This window comes from Pleurodeles waltl, chromosome 6, assembly GCF_031143425.1.
Source record: "Pleurodeles waltl isolate 20211129_DDA chromosome 6, aPleWal1.hap1.20221129, whole genome shotgun sequence".
NCBI lineage: Eukaryota > Metazoa > Chordata > Amphibia > Caudata > Salamandridae > Pleurodeles > Pleurodeles waltl.
This window is the reverse complement of record NC_090445.1, coordinates 1013685959-1013708383: the sequence shown is the minus strand read 5'-3', so window position 1 is coordinate 1013708383 and position 22425 is coordinate 1013685959. Positions and strand designations below refer to the sequence as shown.

Sequence of the window (22425 nt, the reverse complement as noted above, 5' to 3'; positions counted from 1 at the left end):
ATAAGTCGAGTGGAGTGGTGTAAAGGGGATGGTATGGTAGCACACTGCCATTACAGACACATTTTCAATTGAAATGAGCATTGTGTTTGCACATATAGTTTTACTGATAAAACTGTAAAACAGGACAAACAATAACATGTGGAAATGGCTTCACCTAGCATATTGATTTGTTATGGTCATATGATTTTATTTTTATTTTTACTGCACTTCAGAAATAAAAAAAAATGGGACAAAGAACAAATATGGAGACAAATAAAAAATGTGTTTAGAGCTGTACACAAACCATGATTCAGTATCCCCCATTTATATAGCAGGAACTGGGGAACGTACAATTGAGTGCCAAAATGCTTGCAAGTGGCGAGTGTGCGGCAAGAAAGAACAGGGTAAAATAAAATCTTGGAATTTAAAATAAGACATTGGAGAATTCGATTCAATAATGTACTTTATGTAGTCAAGAAAAAGGACTGATGACTTATCAAGCTGAATCAAGAAACTTTGAGTGCGGAGGAAAGGTTACTGGAAACCGGAAATCCCCAGATAGACACGTCGGCAGGGGCGGAGGAGTGTCGCCCCCTACACAGGCTCCCAGTCTGCCTGGGTGGGCCCTGGCTGGGCGCTTCCAGAGAATCCTGATGCTGCTCTAAACAGCGTCAGGATTAGCACAGGGCAGGATGGGAGCCTGTTCCTGCAGCAGAAGATGGAGCGGGGCAGCACGGGGCCCAGGTAAGTGGTTTAAAAAATATATTATTTTGTATTTAATTCTCACCCCTCCTCCCCCTTTGCGCACCACCCCGGCCCTTTAAACTTGCGCAAGCCGCGACTGCACGTTGGCCCTGATTAAGGGTTGCGTGAAGAAAAATTCCTGTACTGAATTCCCCTCCACGCAACTACGAGTTGGTTGTTGTTGCCACACCTGGATTTACAGGACGTGGGAACAGCTGACACAGTTTTACCACAAGGATAATCTGACCAGTAAAATCACCTGGGAACGGGCTGCAGTGCAGCCAGGCCATGTTCTCTTGCCCCCGCCAGACCCTCTTCCAAGGCATAGGAGGTACATGTAAGGCTCCCGCACACCAAGCACCAGCCACTCCTTTCTACCCCTTACTCGCCACAACAGCCCTCCCAACTGCCAACTGCCCAAAGTATGTATTGTATTGTAATATTATGTATATAGCGCTTACTACCCCTGACGAGGCGTCGAAGCGATTTTCAGTGAGTAGCACGTGGGCTTCTGGTTCTTTTCAATCAGTGGTTTTAAGAAGCTCCATCTTTAAGTGGGTTGCAACGCCTCCACTCCTAGAAAGACTGGTAGGCTTTGATCATATGGGGAATGTAATATACGCCCAAAATGTTCCTGACTCTGATCACCAGAAGATACTGTGAAAAACAACCTATGGTGCGATACCTCTTTACTGCCTATGTTAGAATCTAACATAGGTGGTAAAGAAGGTTCTACAGTATTGGATCTTTCATAGATTCACATGCTCGAATCATCCCCGTCGTCGAGGTGGGAGCCTCACGGTAACTTTAAATACACAAAGCAGTAAGTCTGTAAGTTTAAAACCAGTAGGCCTCAGTAGGCCTTATAGGATATTTTATAGCCTATCCACCCTGTTTTGTGAAAAGACCCAAACTTCAGTGTCAACCAATCAGGATTCAGCCCCTCCCAAACACTCCCAACAGAGGCTGAATTCTCTCAGATTTTCTACTGCACGTCGTGTGAAGGGAGTCTCCCTGAGCTCTGCTCAGTTTACCTTTTTTCTGACTGAAAATTTCTCTCTCAGGAACTCAGATTTCCAACTTTATCATGTCTGAAAAGACAAAAAAGGGTCTGTTCAGGGACTGTGGCAGTTGTGGGAAGAAAAGACTACATGTTGATGACCCCCACAAGAAATGCATCTACTGCCTCAATCCAGACCACAAGGTGAGAGAATGCAAGATCTGTAGCACCTTTAGTCAAAAAACCCTCAAAGACCATGAGGGTAGGCTTCTCTTGTGGCTGCAGAAGCAAAAAGCCATGGAACATCCTTCCTCAGACGAAAAAGAAGCGTCATCTCATGCTTCTCACTCAAAAAGAACAGGTGAGAGAGGAAGATTGCCTGATGAGCCACCAAGGAAGATGGCCAGAAAGATGAAAGAGGTCTCTACTGAGACAAAAAAGGGTGTTCCCCATTCAGAGACACACACAAGTTTGCCAAAAAAGGTTCATTCAGAGCCTACTACGCCTTTACATAAGAAGAGTACCACAAAAAAGGCATCCTGGTCTCTGTCACCCCAGAAAGATCTGGAGAAATTCTCCTCAAGAAAAATACACCCGTCGACGACCACCCCGTCGACGACAGTGTCAACGGTGACATCTACGACAGTGTCGTCGACGTTTACAATGCGGTCTCACCGATGATTATGACGTTGTCACAGTTATCGTCGAGGACGATAATTACGACAAAAATATTTTAAAAAGCTTCATCGGCGAACACATCGTGGGTCCACCAATTGACCAAGGCACTTCCGTCTATGAAGCACCTCTCAATGAGGTTTAAGAAGAGCGCTCGATGCCGACAGGGGAACCGTCGACGAAAGAAGGCTTGACGAAGAAGCCGTCGACGAAGAAGCCGTCGACGAAGGAACCGTCGACGAGCATATCATCCACAGCAGTGGCAATGTATAGACCATCGACCCTCATGGGTACTCCACCGCACCAATCTTCAACTATGGTGCCTTATTCTCAGGACGATTCAACAAGGTTCTTACCCCTTTCTCTCATCACCATGGGGGACAAAGCTTCCGATATTCTGCCAATGCATACTTCTCCAAGCAAAGTATTGCCATATCCCCCACAACATCTCTTGGATGATGATGATGATGCATACTCCCAAGACAAGGGAATGTTTGGCGCAGCGAGTAGCCAGTCTCAGCTGCAAGTAAAATGCCAGGATTTTGATGATGAAGATGAAGAGCAGTACCAGCCCGGCTATGCTTTAACATCTTACCCCCCGGCAGAACAACAATTACCCCTCTCCATGCCAAGCACATTAGTGGCAGACCTTCAATCTATGCTCAATGATTGCTACAGAAGGTTTCCACCATCAACACCTACTACACCACCCAGGCCTGAAACCTGCCAGACGCCTCGTCAAACCCAGACGACCATTCTCCCGGAGACACCACAGGCTAGCATACCATTGACTAGCCAAACGCAAGAAGCTCATCCCTCGTCAGACGACGAAAGGGAAGAGGGTGAGTTAAGAGATTCTGTGACCAGTGAATGGGATGATTACCTCGTCCCCACACCATCTCCACCTCCAGCAGGTCCAGAGGATTCTCCTCCAGAGGACATAGGAGGTTTTCATAATTTGATAGAGAGGGCGGCAAAGCGTTTTGGCCTTTCCATTATCTCTCATGAAACAGAGTGCTTCCTTTACGACTTCAAGGAACCATCAAAGAGATCGGTAAGAGCGATACCGATAGTAGATTTCTTATGGCAGGAAGGGTTGAAGGCGATGAAGAATCCAGCGACAGTGCCTTCACAAATGCCAAGGCTAGAAAAGAAATATAAGGCCCTAGATGATTCTCCGGCCTGTTTGGTGTCGCAGCCGAAACCGGATTCAGTAATATCACAGGCAGCGCAACGACGTTCTAGAAACCCCTCCACGCCTATAGCATCTCCACCAGACAAAGAGGGGAGGAGATTAGATAATATCGGGGGAAAATTCTCACCGGTAGCGGCGGTCACAGTCAAGGCAGCTAACTCCCTCGCCATCCTAGGAAGATATGATCGCCAGATGTGGGCAGACATGTCTGCTTTCTTGGATCTCTTGCCGGAGGATGTCAAGGTGGAAGCAAAAAAGGTGTTTCAGAAAGGAGAATGGATTGCTGCAGAGATTATAGACAGCGCAATAGACATTTCTTTAACTGGTTTCAGACAATTGGCTGGTGCAGCAGTCTTGCGTAGGCAAGGATGTTTAAAGGCTACATCATTTTGTCCGGAGGTCCAGAGTCGCGTTCTTGACATGCCTTTTGATGGTGAGAGTCTGTTTGGGAAGCAGGTCGACAACATGTTACAAGCCACCAAAACAGATACGGATACAGCAAAATCACTAGGTACCTTACAATATAAAAAGCAACCTTTTCGTGGAGCAAGGGGAAGAGGAAGTTATTCCTTTCGAGGGGGCTACCATCAGTACAGACCCCAGTATCAGTCTTCCTCCACAGGATCCCGACAACAGTACCACCAGCAACAGTAGCATTACAGGTTGCCTCCGGCTGCGGCATATTAACATCCAGCGAGAGGAAGAGTGGCTGCCCGAGGAAGGGATACGGGCAGGAAACAATGACCCACCAACCATTCCAGCGTTCTCCCCCCCACCAATCTCGAGGGTTGGAGGTCGCATCACTTCCTATTTCCTTCAATGGGCGGCGATAACATCAGACAGATGGGTGCTCGATATAGTGGCCAGAGGCCATACTCTTGAATTCACACAAACACCACCAACTGTTCCTCCATCGGGCCCTCCACCCCCGAGGGTGAACCAACTCCTCAAGGAAGTGCAAGTGATGCTGGGCAAGGAGCGATAGAACCGGTCCCTTTTTCTCAAAGGAACAGGGGATTCTATTCCCGCTTCTTTCTCATAAATAAACCCTCCGGGGACTGGCGCCCCATCCTGGACTTAAGAGCACTAAACAAGTTTCTAAAGAAACAATCATTCAGGATGGTAACACTACAGGATGTCCTGCGCCTTTTAAATACTTGTGATCTGATGGCAATCTCTAAACCGCCAGCATGCTTACTTTCATATTCCAATACACCGCAACCACCGCAAATTCCTCAGATTCAGAGTAGGTGGTATGCACTTCCAATTTCGAGTTCTTCCATTCGGTCTCAAATCGGCCCCCAGAATTTTCACGAAAATGTTGGCTCCGGTAGCAGCACATCTCTGCCAGTCGGGTATGCAGGTTTTTCCTTACCTAGGCGACTGGCTCATAAAGGCACCTTCAAAGCCTCAGGTGATACGTCATATTTTGGTTTGCCTTCAATTGCTAAACAGCCTGGGGTTTGTCGTCAATTATCAAAAGTCTCAGCTTCACCCCACACAAGTATTACATTTCTTAGGAGCAATACTAGACACGGTCCACAGCAAGGCGTATCCGTCTCACGAGAGGAAACAAAAACTAACCTCCTTGGCACGCAGACTCTCTAAAAAAAAAAGTGCGTTTCAGTCCGCATCTACAAGTCATTGCTAGGGATGATCTCATCATGCATTCCGCTAGTCCCAGATTGCAGGCTCCATATGCGACCCCTGCATGAGCAATTGGATGTACAGTGGACTCAGGTGCGCGGTTCGTTCGAGGACAGAATTCGCATCACACCTCTAATGCAGACCACCATGAAGTGGTGGGTGACGCTGGCCAACTTGTCCAACGGACTCACATTCCTTCATCAAGTACCCAGTTACATAGTAACAACGGATGCTTCCCTCGAGGGATGGGGTGCACACTGCCAAGATCCGCAAATCAGCGGATCCTGGAATGCAAAAGAGGTTCAGCTCCACATCAATTACCTAGACCTAGCTCTAAAAGTTTTCTTGCCAAAACTACAAAATTCAAGCGTCTTATCTAAACAAGCAAGGGGGCACAAGATCCCTACAACTAGCTCAGGATATCTGGACATGGGCCATCAAGCACAACATTTCGCTCAAAGCGGAGCATGTGCCAGGACAAACCAACGTTCTGGCAGACACCCTGGGCAGGACAGTGATACCTTATCACGAGTGGGAGCTAGACCAGAAACTTCTCAATCGACTTTTCCTTTTATGGGGCAAACCAAATCTCGATCTATTTGCCACACTCGAGAACAAGAAATGCCAGTATTATGCAAGTTGGCTTCCCCAGAAAGAATTGTGGGGAAATGCATTTTCTATGAGATGGTCCGGAGTCTATGCCTACGCTTTTCCTCCGATCCCGCTCATACCGAGAGTCATCAACAAAATGAAGACGGAGGGGTGTCGCCTCCTATTCATAGCTCCCAGGTGGCCCAGACAGGTCTGGTACACAGAGCTCCTAATGCTCTCCGAACAGCCACATGTGCAACTCAAACAGAGTCCGACCCTCTTGACAATGCACCAGGGACAAGTCAGGCATCCAGATCCGTCCTCTCTTCACTTGTCGGCTTGGCTCCTGAATTCAATGAATATGTAAATCTGAACATTTCCTCGGAGTTTAGAGACATCTTAGCCAAAGCTAGAGCGGACACTACCAACAAAACCTACAAACTTAAATGGAAACATTTTTTTTGTATATGGTGTGCAACAGAAGGTATACATCCTATTTCCACTCCTCCAGAGCAGATACTTCCATATCTCTTGCTTTTGCCAAAGTCAGGACTTTCATACTCCTCCATTCGAGTGCATCTGGTAGCAACCTCGAGATACTGTAGATCACAACACATGGTCTCATTATGTTCCACCAGAATTGTGAAACAGTTCATGAAGGGCCTTTTTCGTGTTTTCCCACCAGTTCAGAAACCTCCACCGTTATGGTCCCTGAATGTTGTATTAATGCAGCTCATGAAAGCTCCCTTTGAGCCGATCCACAGAGCCGATCTAAAATTCATTTCATGGAAAACAGCTTTAGTACTAGCTCTTACTTCAGCCAAAAGGGTCAGCGACATTCAGGCTTTCACTACTAAAGAGCCTTTCCTCCAATTTACAAATTCCAGAGTAATCCTAAGAACAAATCCTAAGTATATCCCAAAAGTTCCTTCAACTTTTCATTTGAATGAACCAGTCATCTTAAAAACCTTTTTTCCAAATCCACAAATGGTAGCCGAGAAGACATTACATTCTCTAGATATAAAAAGGTGTCTAAAATTCTACTTACAGAAAACACAGGTCATCCGTCATTCTGACCAATTATTTGTTGCATTTGGTGGAACAAGAAAGGGACATGCAGTGTCCAAACAGACTATAGCCAGATGGATTGGCCTCACAATCCAATTCTGTCATGCGAAGGCTGGTAAACCGCTCCACAACAAGGTGAGAGCCCACTCTACAAGATCAGTAGCCACTTCAGCTGCACTCTTTGCTGGGGTGCCACTGCATAGCATCTGCAGAGCGGCAACATGGTCCAGCCAGCATACGTTTACAAGACACTATTGTCTCGAAGAAACAAGTAACATTGATACAGCGGTGGGGCAGGCAGTACTGAGCCATCTATTTCGTTAAGGTGAGCCTCTTACAACATCCCACCACCACACTCGAGGTATGTTCGATAATGTTTTTCAGTTTCTTTAATATCTAATTTTATATTACAGTGTAGATTACTCTAATACTTTGTTTCATACTAGTCGTAATACCAATGCTTTTTCATATTGTGTTAACAGGTTGTAGACCTCAAAACAATGTCACATATTGTATCATAATATTCTGACATACAGTTTTTTCTATTATTGTTATATTTATTAACGTGATTGATATCACTTGGAGAATTACGATAAAATAACTACTAATCCGCTAATTCTCCAACATTACTGCTCGTTATTCTGATTCAAGCATGTGAATCTATGAAAGATCCAATACTGGAGAAGAAAATTAGTTACTTACCTGTAACTGCAGTTCTCCAGTATTGGTATCTTTCATAGATTCACATGCGACCCACCCTCCACCCCTCAGAGGCTCCCCTATTATACAGATATTGAACTTCACACTTGTACTAGAAAATCTGAGGGAATTCAGCCTCTGTTGGGAGTGTTTGGGAGGGGCTGAACCCTGATTGGTTGACACTGAAGTTTGGGTCTTTTCACAAAACAAGGTGGATAGGCTATAAAATATCCTATAAGGCCTACTGAGGCCTCCTGGTTTTAAACTTACAGACTTACTGCTTTGTGTATTTAAAGTTACCGTGAGGCTCCCACCTCGACGACGGGGATGATTCAAGCATGTGAATCTATGAAAGATACCAATACTGGAGAACTGCAGTTACAGGTAAGTAACTAATTTTCTTTCATTACAAGTACCATACACCTACTCCTACTTTGTTTTAAAGAAAAGAAAAGATCATAATAAATAAACCTAATAGTGCACCTGTCTCAATACAGTTTTACTTCCTACGACCGTTCCTCTCTACAAAAATATTCTCACATAAGAGATCAGGGTGAACTCGCCTAGCACCACTTGGTGATGGCAAAGGAGCTCCCCTATGAGAAACAATGCGCTGCTACCGAAATACTTCCAAGAGCCTTGTAATATAAGCACATTTTGAGATTATGTTAGTTAGATATTATATTCCCTATGATCAGCCTCTCTTAGGCGTGCAGGTAATATCGGGAAGTGTCCTGGCAATGGATCTATACTTCCCTCTCTCTCTTCCCCAGTATGTGTTCCATGGTCCACTTGACTGGTTGTTCAGTCTGGAAAACCAGGCCTTCCAGTAGGTGATTCCTTCCCTGCTCCTGGGGGTACCTCAAAGTGGACCGGAGCATTTCATGTGCACCAAACAACCCTTTCACCTTGGACCAGTGTATAAATTCACACCCTACCATCCAAGCACATTCTTCCAGTGCTTTATTGGTAAAAAAGTAACTTCCAAAGCAATTCTCCGGAGGCCACTGCAGCTCGCACCACCCATTGCCCCTGAAGCACAGCCACTGCCAGGACCAACACAACTAATACCCATCACACTCCTACAAGTGCAGCAGTTCAGACTATGAAAGACTACACAAAGCAATAAAATAGGCTGAATGCCTGATATTATCAAATGTTCGTGTATATTGAATTTTATGTCAAGAACGGAGGCTTGTATTATGCTTCTCTATCTTGCTTTATTTTTAACAGCAGCAGTCAAGAAACTACAACTCCCATGGGGCTTGAAAACAGGAAAGCCAATGGGAGGTCAACAAGTAAAACTAATGCACCAATCACAATGTCAGGGCATACGTGACCACTAAGCTTGACTGCGACCAGCCCTCTTTCTTGCTGCTCGCAGTCAAGATAAGTGGCGTTATTTATTTCCCTCATGTTTTGCTAATATTTACTTAAGGTTTTATGTAATTGTTTTGCGCAAACGATACCGCTAGCCTGGTGTTTTTTTCCTTATGTGGATTAAAAGTGTTGTGTCTAGCAGAACGCTCCATCGTTTTGCTTTCACCCCTCTGGGGTTCAGGAACCCCGCTTGCTGCCCTGAGCCCGCGCGCCGCCTGAGGCAACTTCTGCCTTCCTCCCCAACGTTCTAACGGCAGCGCTTCTCACCATTTCTTTTCCTCGTGCATGTTCGCTACTCAGGCGGTCTCGGCTTATTAGTATAAGCCGCGCCGCTTCGCTGCCTCGTTCCTCTGCCTCTACAAATTCCTGTCTATTGGGCTGACACGCCTTGGGGGCATGCACTTCAAATTCTCCACAGCATTTCCTGGTTTGCTTAACCCCTTCAGTATGGGGATTTAGCTTTTACAGTTTTGCACTGTTTTTTACTTCCTTTTGCCTGTTCTGTGGAAAATAATGGATCGTCAGGATTCTTCTTCTTTACCTGATGCCAATGAATTTGGAGCCCTTATTAATGGGGCTGTGGCCAAGGCTGTTTCAGCCTCTATGACTATACAAATCCTTCCTGGCCCATTCTGCGGGGGATAGCAGAAAAAAAAAATTAAAGGATTTGTATACACAAAAACCATCCGATGGCGCTTTTCTGACTGGTGAAGCTTCTTCACCCATGGCTGAGGGTGAGTTTCCTCCCAGGCCTCCTTCTCAGGAGGGGAATTCAAAGTTTTTTTCTGGTAAATGTAAATCCAAGACAAAACATTCTGTCTCTGCGCCAAAACAGATTGTGATTTCTCACATTTCAGATACCGATGATGATATCGGCGATGCGGATGAGGCGGATGACGTCTCGGATACTTGGGGTTCGCAATCTCAGGCTTCCCGTACAAAAAAGCCTAAATTGGACGTTTCGGACCCGTTTTTTTGCCAAAACTGTTCTCGATGCGGATGGTAACCCCATGTTTGATCCTTCACTCCTTCACCACCCTAATTCCACAGAGTGGTCCCCGTCATCCCACGTGGGCAAATACATTGCTTCCAGATTGAGGGTTCCTCTGGATAAACAGATGAGAGCCAAATTGAGGTCGGAGTGTCCCAGACCCTCCCTTTTTTCTCATATCACAGCAACTCCATCCATTGATGAATCACTTCTGACTTTTTTCTCCAAATTCGGCAAAGACCCTCGTAAGGGGGTAGAGAAGGCCTGGTCAAATGGCCAGGATAAACTCTTGGATTTAGTGGGGCCCTTGGCCCGTATCTTAGACCTGGCAGAATCTGCGAAAATGGATGAGGCACAAACTGATCCTGCAGAACTTTCTTTATGGACTCAGAGAGCCTTTTGTCTTCTAGGCAATGCGAATGCCTCCATTATTCATGAAAGGAGAAAAGGATTGCTCCTAAAGCTAGACCCCAAATTATCGAATCTGGCAACCATAGACCCCGGTATTAAGGCTGATGGTCGCCTTTTCGGCGATTCTTTCATTAAAGACTTAGGTAAATTTGTTTCCACGTTTGCCTCTATTGACAAGGCGCAACAAAACATTAAAAAGGTCTTCAACCAGCGTGTTTTTGCCAGGGCCGGTACAGGCAGGAGCCGCTCTACCGGCCGGTCCTTCCAGGGAAACAGGGGCTCCTCTTACTCCTCACACTCTGCCAATGGCACTCAATCATACAAACCCCATATCTATCCCCAATGAGGCAGAGGCTACAGGGGTCGTGGTCAATGTGGATTCCGGTCCCACAACAACCAAGGTAAGCCCTGTTTCTGGCCTTCCTCCAATCGGGGGGTCGACTTCGTTATTTCACCCAAAACTGGCGCACCCTAACTTCAGATCCTTGGGTTCTCAACACAATTCTCGGTTATCAAATAGAATTCTATTCAAATCCTTACCAAATTTACCTTCCCCCTCCTCCACATTTCTCCATGGAGATGTCTACTCTCATTTCAGAAGAAGTAGCATTTCTTCTTACAAAACGAGCCATTCAAAAATCTCCCCTAGATACCTCCGGCTTTCTCAATTCTCTCTTTCTGGTTCAGAAGAAAAACAAAAAGTTCAGACCCGTTATAAAATCTCAGAGAATTCAACCAGTTTGTTGTTTACCGACATTTCAAAATGGAGACCATTATACATCTCAGTGACATTCTTCTTCACTTCGATTTCATGGTTCGTCTGGACCTTCAAGATGCTTATCTTTCAGTCCCCATTCATCCAAATCACAGAAAGTATCTTCAGTTCCAATGGCTAGGTCAGACATATCAGTTCTCTTCCCTTCCATTCGGCCTGTCTTCAGCACCTTGGTCTTTCACCAAGTTAATGAAACCGGTCACGGCTCATCTCAGATCTTTGGGCATCAGACTGTTAAGTTATCTGAACGACATTCTACATCAAGATCGTTCCACTCTTCTATCGCAGTTACAAATAACTTGTTCCCTTCTTTCCCAACTAGGTTTTCTTCTCAACGAAGCAATGTCAAATACTCTCCCATCTCAAAGGATAGACTTCTTAGTGTTCGAGATAGATTCCTCTTCCTCTACTCTCTATCCCCCTCAACAAAAGGTGCATACCATAAAAACAGAAATTCAAAAAACTCACAGCAGATCTCATGTTTCTCTCAGAGCTCTGGCCAGGATAGTGGGTCTTCTGTCTGCTTCGATCCAAGCCATTTTTCCCGGCCCGCTACATTACCGGGCTCTTCAGCGGCTAAAAATCTGTCATCTCAGAAGAGGGCTTTCCTATTCGGAAATGGTTGCTCTCGATCACGAATCTCGTCTAGAACTACAATGGTGGATAGACCATTTAGATGCCTGGAACGGCAGGGCTATTTTTCCATCAGCCCCCGATCTTGTGTTAGAGTCCGATGCAAGCCTGACGGGTTGGGGCGCCCACTGTGGTACAATCTCGACTGGGGGTACATGGTCACTAGAGGAGTCCAAATTGCACATCAATTATTTAGAGATGCTTGCGGGTCCTTTGCAATAAAAAGTCTGGCAAAGGACAGGGTGCAGTGTACCATCCTCCTCCGCATGGACAATGTTTCGTCTGTCCGTTACAGAAACCATCTAGGAGGAACCAGATCGAAACCATTAGCAGACCTCGCAAAAAGCCTATGGGAGTTCTGCCTTCTTAACGAGATATCCCTTTCAGCAGAATATCTTCCAGGGTCTCTCAACCAAACGGCGGACTGGCACTTGCGCTTCCTCAAAGATTACAGCGATTGGAAGCTTCATCCCTCAGTTTTCCGTTCTATTCTTCACAAATGGGGTCCTTTTGTTATAGACCTTTTGCTTCCCGCCTCAATTCTCAGTTACCCCTCTTTTTCAGTTGGCGTCCAGACCCCTCAGCATTAGCCTCGAACGCTTTTCTTCAGGACTGGTCCAAAACGATCAACTATGCATTTCCTCCTTTCATAATGATCACCAGGGTCTTGGCCCAGATCAGACGCCAGGGGGCAACAGCTGTGCTGGTGGTCCGCTTCTGGCAATCACAAATTTGGTTTCCCCCTCTCTTAGAATTGACAATCGACTTCCCCTTTTTTCTCCCCTTGTTCCCTTCTCTTCTTCTGGACCCTCTAGGGAACCCTCATCCCCTTGCCATCAACAAATCTCTCCAGCTTTCTGCGTGCAAGGTGTCGGAACTTCCCGACCTCCCATCCCAATTTCGGAAGAAGCTGCGGACCTCATCAGCAGGGCCTGGGCCCCAGGTACCAGGAAGGCATATAGTTCCGCCTGGTCTCTTTGGTCTAGCTGGTGTGTGGGAAGGGTCCTCGATCCAGTTTCAACAGATATAAACTATGTTATTAATTTCCTGGCCGCACAGGCTGGTTCAGGTAAGTCATACAGGACGATCAACCTATATAGGTCAGCAATTTCCATGCACCATGCTTACATCAATGGGAACCCCGTGGGGGAACACCCTCTACTCTGCCGCTTGTTAAAAGGAGTAACATTTTCTTGTCCTCCTTTACCTAAATACTCAAAACTATGGGATGTCAATGTAGTGTTAAATTTGTTTTTATCTTGGCAAGATAATTCTGAGTTGTCTTTGAAAATGCTTTCTGCCAAACTCACTATGTTGCTTTGTTTAGTTTCCATCAAACGGTTATCTGACGTTAAAGACCTGGATGTTTCCTCTCGACAGTTCGCCCCTACGGGGGTCTTATTCTCTATTAACAAACGTACCAAAACTAATTTGCATACAGTTTTTTATCCATATTTCCCCAATCAACCTAAGTAATACGTTGGACAATGTCTTAAATGTTACAAAGAACGCACGGCCAATCTCAGAACGTCTTCCTTTTCCCAGTTACTTATTTCTTTCCGCAAACCCCATAAACCGGTTTCTTCTGCAACTCTTGCCAGATGGGTTCGTTGGGTAATGTCATTGGCGGGTATAGATGCCTCTGTTTTTGGGGCTCATTCCACTAGAGGTGCTATGGCCTCTAAAGCTTTCTGGGTTGGTTCCAGTTTGGAAGACATTCTGAGATCGGCTGACTGGTCTAATGATAATGTTTTCAGAACATTCTATTGTAAACCTGTACATACTGCAACTTCTGTGGCGATTAATATGCTTTAAAAAAGCATAATATGAGCCTCCGTTCTTTACATAAAATGTAGATTTTCCTACTAAGTTATGACGGAAAGTCTTAATTTTATTAAAGACACGGAGGCAAGTATTATCCCGCCACAAGTAGGACAATCTCCTGATTTTGTCTTCTTTTCCCTCCCTCACAGCAACATCTACAACATCTCAACCATCTACCTGATCGGACCTTAGTTTTGCCGATTCCAGACGCTCCTTCTGGAAATCCAGCTTCGTTCCAGCGGAGTCTCCCGACCATTCTTCGGCTTTCTCCTTGTTTCCTCTTTTGCCTGAACTTTATCCAAGAACTTTGTTCATTAATTTTGGCAGTTGTAATTGTTCTCACTATTTTCCCGTTTTCACACATTGATTAACTTCTCGCATCAAGAAAGAGGGCTGGTCGCAGTCAAGCTTAGTGGTCACGTATGCCCTGACATTGTGATTGGTGCATTAGTTTTACTTGTTGACCTCCCATTGGCTTTCCTGTTTTCAAGCCCCATGGGAGTTGTAGTTTCTTGACTGCTGCTGTTAAAAATAAAGCAAGATAGAGAAGCATAATACTTGCCTCCGTGTCTTTAATAAAATTAAGACTTTCCGTCATAACTTACTAGGAAAATCTACATTGTTAAGCATTGATGATGTGCACATTTCAAAAATAGTCAAACGGTGCTGCTGTGTTGTGGACTGTTATAAGCCAGTATTGAGAAGTAAGCGCCTGTGCAGAGCACCAACAAGTACCAGCTTAAATTAAGCACTTCATTCATTTCATCTTAAGAGCTTCATACCCAGTTGCCCGAATATGGTACTTCTATGTAATCTCAGAGTGTGTGCTAGCTTCATGCTGTGGAGCTGTCATCACACATGTGGTCTGCTACATGAGTGGAGCACACCTCCGCACCCAACACATGACATCAATATGCTTACCACAATGGCCACTCTAAAGTCATGCTTTAACAGCCACACCCAATGAATAGAGCAGGCTATCACTTAGCTATTGTAATGAAATAGAAAAATTACTGTGTTCCTTGCATTACTCTATGCTGGGTGCTTTTGCACTTTCACTTTGAAACTTTTAACACACCCACCAACCTCATGCATGGCACCCAAATTCTTGCTATAGCGCCCACTCTATAAAGCCTCCTGCTACCAACCATAAGCAGCAAGACGTTTAGTACTCGACCCCGGGAAGCCCTTCAGGTGTATGAGGCGCTATATAAATGCTCAAATACAATAACATACCAAAGACCTAATATGAAGGAAAAGGGACTATTTAATCTTTCCACCAGCAATTTATATGCCAGAAAACTGGTCCAGCTTTTAATCAATGATTAGGCACTATGTAACAAACCTTTGCTGGATATTTTGCCAAAAAAATACATTCAGACGGGATCCCAATCATAGTAAAAATAAAAATCTCCTCTACCTAACAAAGGTCCATGTTCATGTTTTGCTGGCATCAATTTAACTGGTATAGTGTAGATGCTTTTGCTGCAATAGCAACGTGCAATTTTGCAAATGTCTGCATTGCTATGAACTTACTTTAGTTAGAAATTCTTTGTGACAGACAAAAAAGCCCCTTTCTGGGGAAAATAAAAAATAAAAAAACATATCTATAATGAAAGTTACCAGAAGTGGGCTGGCCTAATAAGGAACCAAGCTTTTTCCTATGTGTGACTAACTCTGATCCAGCCCTACCAGTCTTCAAGCGTTGGCAAGGGTACCCTTAGAGCAGGGGGTCTTCAAACGGGCGGGGGGGGGGGGACGGGGGAACTCAAGTGATCCCAATGATTGGGAAGCCAGGCTCTGGGAAAAAGAAGCATTTTGCTTATAACAGGACTTTGTTTTAAGCTGGAAAAAATGAGCACGAGTAAACCGCTCTATAATGAGCTATCACTACCATGTTTTGTCATTTATATCCAAGATACTCTTTAAAACCCCCACTTCTAATAATCACACTGTGAATACTTTTACACTTAGTAAGGCCTGCCTGACCATAACAGTATGTTTGGCATCTAATTGATTGCACGCTTAAAAAAAAGTAATAGAACTTAACTGCAATGTTTAAATATAGCTACGCATATTTAAACATTGTCAGTTTAACAGAATAACTGTGAAAAATTCGAAGTGGGTCCTGATATTTTATTTCATTAGGGGGGACGTTAAACATTAAACGTTTGAAGACCGCTGCTTCGAGGGTGAGAATAGACACCAGGCAGGACCCGTGTGGAAAGAACATGTGTGGCTGTCTCAGGGCCCAGCGGCCTCTATCCGAGCTTTATTTTCATGTGAGTGCTGCGGTCTGATCAGTTGCACATGGCAGGAAGTCCTCACCCCACGCCAGGCTGTGTGTAGATGGGAGCGGGTGCAGGGGGCTGGGAAGCAGTTCTGGAAGAGATAGCAGGGAGGAGAGGCTTGTATATGAAGGACAACATTCCACATTGCAGCAAAGCAACTTTAAACGAAATAATAACGCTGGCCTGGAATCACGGAGTGAAACTTCACGATACAAATCTCACCATTTCCTACGTCATCCTCGGCGTCCCAGCTGTGAACTAAAATTGTCAGCTAGAAAGACCTTTCATCTTATTCACAATCATAAAATAGAAAAAAAAAGTTCCGTCCTAAAAAAAATAAAAAAAAGGCGATGGCGCGAACTAAATGCGCTTGTGTTGACAGACATGGGACAGAAAAAGCCCTTGGCCGATAACTCAAAGATACAGAAAGGAGGACACGACAGGGGAGAATGCGAAATCTTTCAGGGGTGAGGGCTGAAAGTATTACAGCTCTAAAGTCACCCAATCTGTCGCGTACGCAGCGCACATACTTCCATGAGTTTCCGGTGCATGCTGGGATTTGTGGTCCTGTGCAATCCGTGATATACTCGGGACAACAATTCCCACACTCAAAATTCCTGGTGTGCATGACCCCCTCTAGAATGGGACTGATGAACTAGAATTCTCTGATATATATTTACATATGACAAAAAAATACATGGTAACAAAACATATATTTTTTTTAAAACAGCAATCCTCATCCTCTCACGACCCAGCGCGAGCTTTAAAATGGAACGTCAAAGTTTCCTCGCACCTGGATGCAGAGCAGGACCTCTCTCGACACCTCCGCTCCTCCACCACAATCCAAATGGGACTATTTCCAGGTGATCAAGGTCTATTTCGCAACTGAAAAAGATGACAGAAGAGTCCGACCCGTGTAGCAAGAAACCGGCAGTGTGTCCCTGTCTGCAGGGTTGGAAGGGCGACTATGGAAAATTAATCTCACAGCGAAAAAGAGAACGTGATACGCAGAATGAACCACTAACACAGCACAAGAGTTTACAAAGAAATGCAAAGTATCATTGTAAGAGACACAAAGTTAATTAAAAGAATTTAAAGGAGCCAGACGCACCTTCATAAGAGGACATTAGAAGACATGCAGAGGCACTCAAATAGGGGGCACCAAAAAGCTACACGTTTGATGGGAACGCACTCTGAAAAGCACTAATCAAGAAAACAGACAAAATACACCTTCTACAGATGGTGCAAAGTGAATAACAACACACTGGATGTGCTATCAAACAACAGTGTACAAAGATTCTAAGTATCTGTGAAGGAGAGGCTGGACAAACAGAAACAATTCACTGCCACAGCTGCGATAACAGAGTTCAGAAACACCACCCAGTACAGACTGGCCGCAACCTGATCTCACTGCTGTGCTGCTTCTGAAAGTTAGGAAACAGAACGTTAGTCGATCTTTAATGTCAGTTTCGCGGCATGCGTTCGCCAAAATGCCCTTTCAAAAGAGTTCATATATTCTTCAAACAGCTGGTATATCCCTGAAACACATTCCACCGACTACCCCCCAGGAGAGAGACACCCTCCTCTCTCCCTGCAGCTGTCGATGCCCTGTGCTGCATTGCCAGGGTATGCCCATTCCTACCTGACTACCGGCCTCATGCACCAGTCTTGGCTCCGGTGATCGGCTTGCTTCGGGTCCCCGACTTTCCAGGGTGGGGAGCCTGGTATTTGAAAGTCCGGAGCCCGGGCTGCGGGATTGTCCAAGACTGCACTTCCTGTCCGAGACTCCCTCCGCCGCCTCCTCCCTCTGCCCTCTGCCCTCAAGAGCACAGCTGACATCACCCAGGTGTGGGCGTGTGGAGGGAAGGAGGGCAGGGAGCAGCCTGATACCAGTGTGTACAAAGCTAACCGCAGTCCCCAGGTGAAAGCGGGAGAGGGGCGATGCCTGTACGAGGGGGCGGGGCCTTTCCCTGTCAGCAGCGACTGCAAAATCCAAGCCGCAGGTGAGTGACGGCCCGGGGAGCTTGAGGGGGTGCTACGTGGAATAGTCACGGCTGTAACTCAAGGCCGTGAGAACTTTGTGCGCACCTGGGATAAGCGAGGTGACCACAAGACCACAATGAGAGTAACACAACAAGGAAAACTTTCTGTGAACATTTTCGCACTCACACAGGGGACATTTTACAGACTAAAACACCCAGGAATGAACCATCACTACAGTCTGACATAATCCGTTCGAAGTGTACGTACACCTGAGTTCTGCAGCTGATGTCTGAGAGATAACCTGTTCTAAGAAAAACACAGAGAGTAGCGACGCGCACAACAACTGAACGTTGTTATTGGCATCGGCAATATTATCTGAAACAAATGACAGGAACACGGGAGAACGGATGTGTAGGAAAGTAGCTTCTTTCTAGCTTGGTTACCCCCACTTTTGGCGTGTTTGACTGTGTCTATTGGGATCCTGCTAATCAGGACCCCAGTATTTATTCTCTCTCCCTTAATTTGTGGTTGTTGCATACTGGTACCCCAGTATTTCACCCACAATTGGCATACTGGTGCGCCCTTATAAGACCCTAGTATATGGTACCTAGGTACCCATGGCATTGGGGTTCCAGGAGATCCCTATGGGTTGCAGCATATCTTTTGCCACCCATAGGGAGCCAATGCAAAGGCTTCTACAGGACTGCCATTGCAGCCTGCGTGAAAAAGTGCATGCACCCTTTCACTGCCATTTACACAGCACTAGGTCACTTATAATCATCCCGATAGCAGGCCCTTTAGCCCCGAGGACAGGGTGCAGAGTACCTGTGTGTTAGGGCACCCCTGCACTAGGAGAGGTGCCCCCACGACCTCCAGGACCATTTTCCCGGTCTTCATGACTGCGGGACGCCATTTTATTTGTTTACCTGACATAGGTCACTATCTATGTCCAGCTACATAGTGGTAACTCCGAACATAGGCATGTTTGTTATCAAACATGTTGGAATCTTACCCCAAGGCTTTTGCAAGAATTTGTTGTATGATTCCATGCACTCTGGGGCACCTTAGAGGACCCCCAGTATTGGATTCCAAGTTGGCAGGGAACTCTGGGAGCATCTGAGTGGCCAGTGCCAGCATGTGACGTCAGAGCCCTCCCCTGATAGGTGCTTACCTGTTTAGCTAACCAATCCACCTTTCAGAGCTATTTAGGGTCTCTCCATTGGGAGGTTCTTCAGATTCGGTTTGCAAGACTCCAGCAGGAATCCTCTGCATCCTCTACTTCACCTTCTCACTCAAGAAACTGCATCTGGACCCTCCAGGAACTCTACAAACTGCAGCAAAGAGGCAAAGACAGCTTCTGCAACATTGTATCTTCAGCTCCTGCCAGCAACTGCAACTGTATCCCGGTCATGCATCCTCAGAGGACAGCCTGTCTTCAGCCTGTACCAGAAAAGCAAAGGACTCTCCCTTGGAGTGAAGGAGTCACTCCCCTGCTTCAGCAGGCACCTCAGTGCATCGACGACCAGTGGCGTGGGTTCCCTCTACTGACAAGTTGCATCAATACTGCATCACGGGTGGTGGACTGAAGTGGTCCAGACGGTCCTGGCATCCTACTGTCCAACTTTGATGGATGTAAGAGCTTACTCCCCACGTAAGACAGTACCCCCGTGCACAGCGTGTTTTGCAGTTGCCAAGGCTTATTGGCATCCTTCCATGAAGTTCTTCATGAACAATGCAGCTCCAGCCCCCAGCACTCTGTCCTGCGACGCACATCTTCCTGAGTGGCTCTCCAGCGGGGTGGAAGCCTTTGTCATAGTGCTAAGTGGGCCTCCTTTTGCACCTCCTTTGTCCCGGTGCTGTGGGACTCCTGTGCACACTGCTTGGTCTTCTGTGGGCTCTCTGAGTTGCTGAGAGCCCCCTCTGACTCCTCCTCCATGCTAGAGTCCACCTGGTCCGTCCTGGTCCCGGGCAGCGCCATTTTCCCCTAACTGCAAGCTTTGCATGTGCCAAGGCTTGTTGGCGGACTCCAACAACGCAAACCAGACTGCAATCCTCCAGCCAGCGTGGGACATCATCTGCACCAACCAGGAACCCGCATCCGTCTTCTTCGGTACAGTACTGACTGTTGTTCCTTACCAGTGGTTCTTCTTTTTCACTTTCATCCAGGTTAGCAGAGGCACCCGTTCTCCCTGGACTCTTCTGTGCTTCTTGGACTTATTCCCCTTCTTCCACAGGTCTTCAGGTCCAGGAATCCACTGTTGGTGTCTTGCAGCCTCTTCTGGTTCTTGCATAATCTTCTTCCTCGTGTTCTTGTGTGTTCTAGGAAAGTTACTGTGTTTTACTTCTGCTTTCCTGGGCTCTAGGGTGGGTTTCATTACTTACCTTTGGTGTTTTCTAATACTCCAAGTGCCCCTCTACACATTACACTTGCCTAGGTGGAAAACTGACATTCGCATTCCACTTTCTTAGTAAATGGTTTGTGTACCCAATAGGCCTATTTCTAACTATTATGATTTTCACTAATTGCACTGTTTTCAAACTGTTTTCTTGCACATTTCTGTATACTAGTGTATATATTTTGTGTAGTACTTACCTCCTAAGGGAGTATAGTCTCTGTGGTATTTTTAGCATTTGTGTCACCAAAAAAAAGTACCTTTATTTTTGTAACACTGAGTGTTTTCTTTCAGGTGTGTGAGTACTGTGTGACTACAGTGGTATTGCATGAGCTTTGCATGTCTCCTAAACAAGCCTTGGCTGCTCAGTGACAGCTACCCTTTGAGAGCCTGGCTTCTAGACACTGCCTACATTTCACTTATAAGGGATAACTGGATCTGGTGTAAGGTGTAAGTACCATAGGTACCCACTACAAACCAGGCCAGCCTCCTACAGGATACAGAGAGGGACATGGCACGGGTGCACCGGGAATCATGTATGTGGCCCTACAAAATGTAATACACCATTGAGATACTCCCTGTAACTAAAATCACCATTTCGACTTCAATACCAATAACATAACCCAAGACACTCAAATAAAGCAACATGACAAATTATCACTACTATTCTCCGTCCTCATCCCCAGTCATTACTTTTTAGGGTGGTTCCAGGACTTACAAGAGAAAGAAACGGTACGTAAGCATGCACCCACCCCTGGGTGTACAAGTCTTACTTACCCTATGTCACTTCCATTTTTTATCCTCCCCAATGTCTGTGACAAGATAGAGGGCTTCAGCGAGGCCTGGGTTCTTGTATTTCCCCTCCCCGATCATTCTCTGCTGAGATTTGGAGGTGGGGGAGGGGCGTGGTTAATTTCTGGAGGTTTATGCCTGCTCTGGTTGGCGTGATCGTCCTGACTCATCGTGACACTGGAGATCACTGTTGGCGTCTTGCAGCATCATGATAGGATGGTGTGTTTTGTTATCAGGAGAGCTGAGCCTCCCGCTACTGCCATCATTGTTTATCTGTAAAGAAGCCTCCTTACTTCTCAAACGCTGCACCTCAGGTATGGACCAAGTGCTTCCAAGCGACTTCCAGGAGACATTATTTTGAATCCTCTTTCTCGTCTTCCTCTCCTGAAGCTCTACCCTCACTTTAAATGCTACAAGAGCATGAGGGTGGATTCTTCATTGGAAAAACCCATCAAGAGGATTGCTATTCAGACTATACAGTCTTGTAAGAACCTTCATTCTGGAAAATCATTCTTGCAGGGCAGTTCTGAAGGTTCCTATTCTGAGTCTGACAAGGTTCTGGATCCCTTCCTTTCTAACCAGTAAGGCAAAGATATGGGAAGAAACTGTTACCTGATGTTCTTCATAAGATTATGGTTAATATGGGCTTTCCTGTTGAAGAATTGCCGAGCACTTCTTCCGAACCTTTTCAAAGGAATTTTCACAAGGGTCCCTGCCTAGATCTTCCTGTTCATCATTTTGTCATGCAGTTATACATAGCGAATGGCGGGATCTGGTAGAAATGCCCATTCCCTGTTTTATGTCTAAGTTGTACCCATTTGACCAAATGGATAAAACTGTGTCTGATTCCATAACAGTAGATTTGCTTTCCGTCAAGTTGGTGGGGCGAATTCCTATTGCCGAAGAGAGAATATTGAAAGATCGATGGATAGAAACAATCTCCTCTGCCTTGAATAAAGCTTATTCTGGGTCCAACATTGCCTTGTGGGCAGGCATTTATGCTGCCGACTGGTCCCTGCTACTTATGTCCAACCTCAATGGGCTATTTAAGAATATGCAAGAGAGTTAGCAATGCTATTCTCTCCTAGTGATCATCAAGCCACAAATACATTTTGCCTCAGACCTATCCTTCAATGGAGTGTGGGCTTCTGCCCTTGCTGAGGGTTTTGTTGTTGCAATCAGAAGGAACTGCCCAGAAGACTATGGGCTTGAGGATACCTTTAGGAGGAGCTAAGCTTTTTGGTGTCGAGGTAGAAAAAAACTGCATCTGCTTTTAAGAAGAAGAAGAAGCACTGCTCCTACTCTTGTCATGGTTCTTTTGCCAAGTCTTCCCACTACAAGGAATGTTGAGGCC

General features: G+C 45.7%; 1 protein-coding gene across 4 annotated transcripts in view; it reads right to left on the bottom strand.

The window, feature by feature from the left end:
* The window catches only part of ARHGEF16 (Rho guanine nucleotide exchange factor 16), a 369976-nt gene that overhangs the window by 265972 nt on the left and 81579 nt on the right, over nt 1–22425 (bottom strand). The window contains exon 1 of one of the 4 annotated variants that reach the window (XM_069239933.1): nt 17546–17820. The exons of 1 other annotated variant lie outside the window; for it this stretch is intronic. The gene's annotated coding sequence lies outside the window, so the exon portion shown is untranslated. Of the gene's footprint in view, nt 1–16125; nt 16190–16696; nt 16714–17545; nt 17821–22425 lie in introns of those variants that run through there. 2 more of the 4 variants (XM_069239936.1, XM_069239934.1) reach the window with 2 other exon arrangements.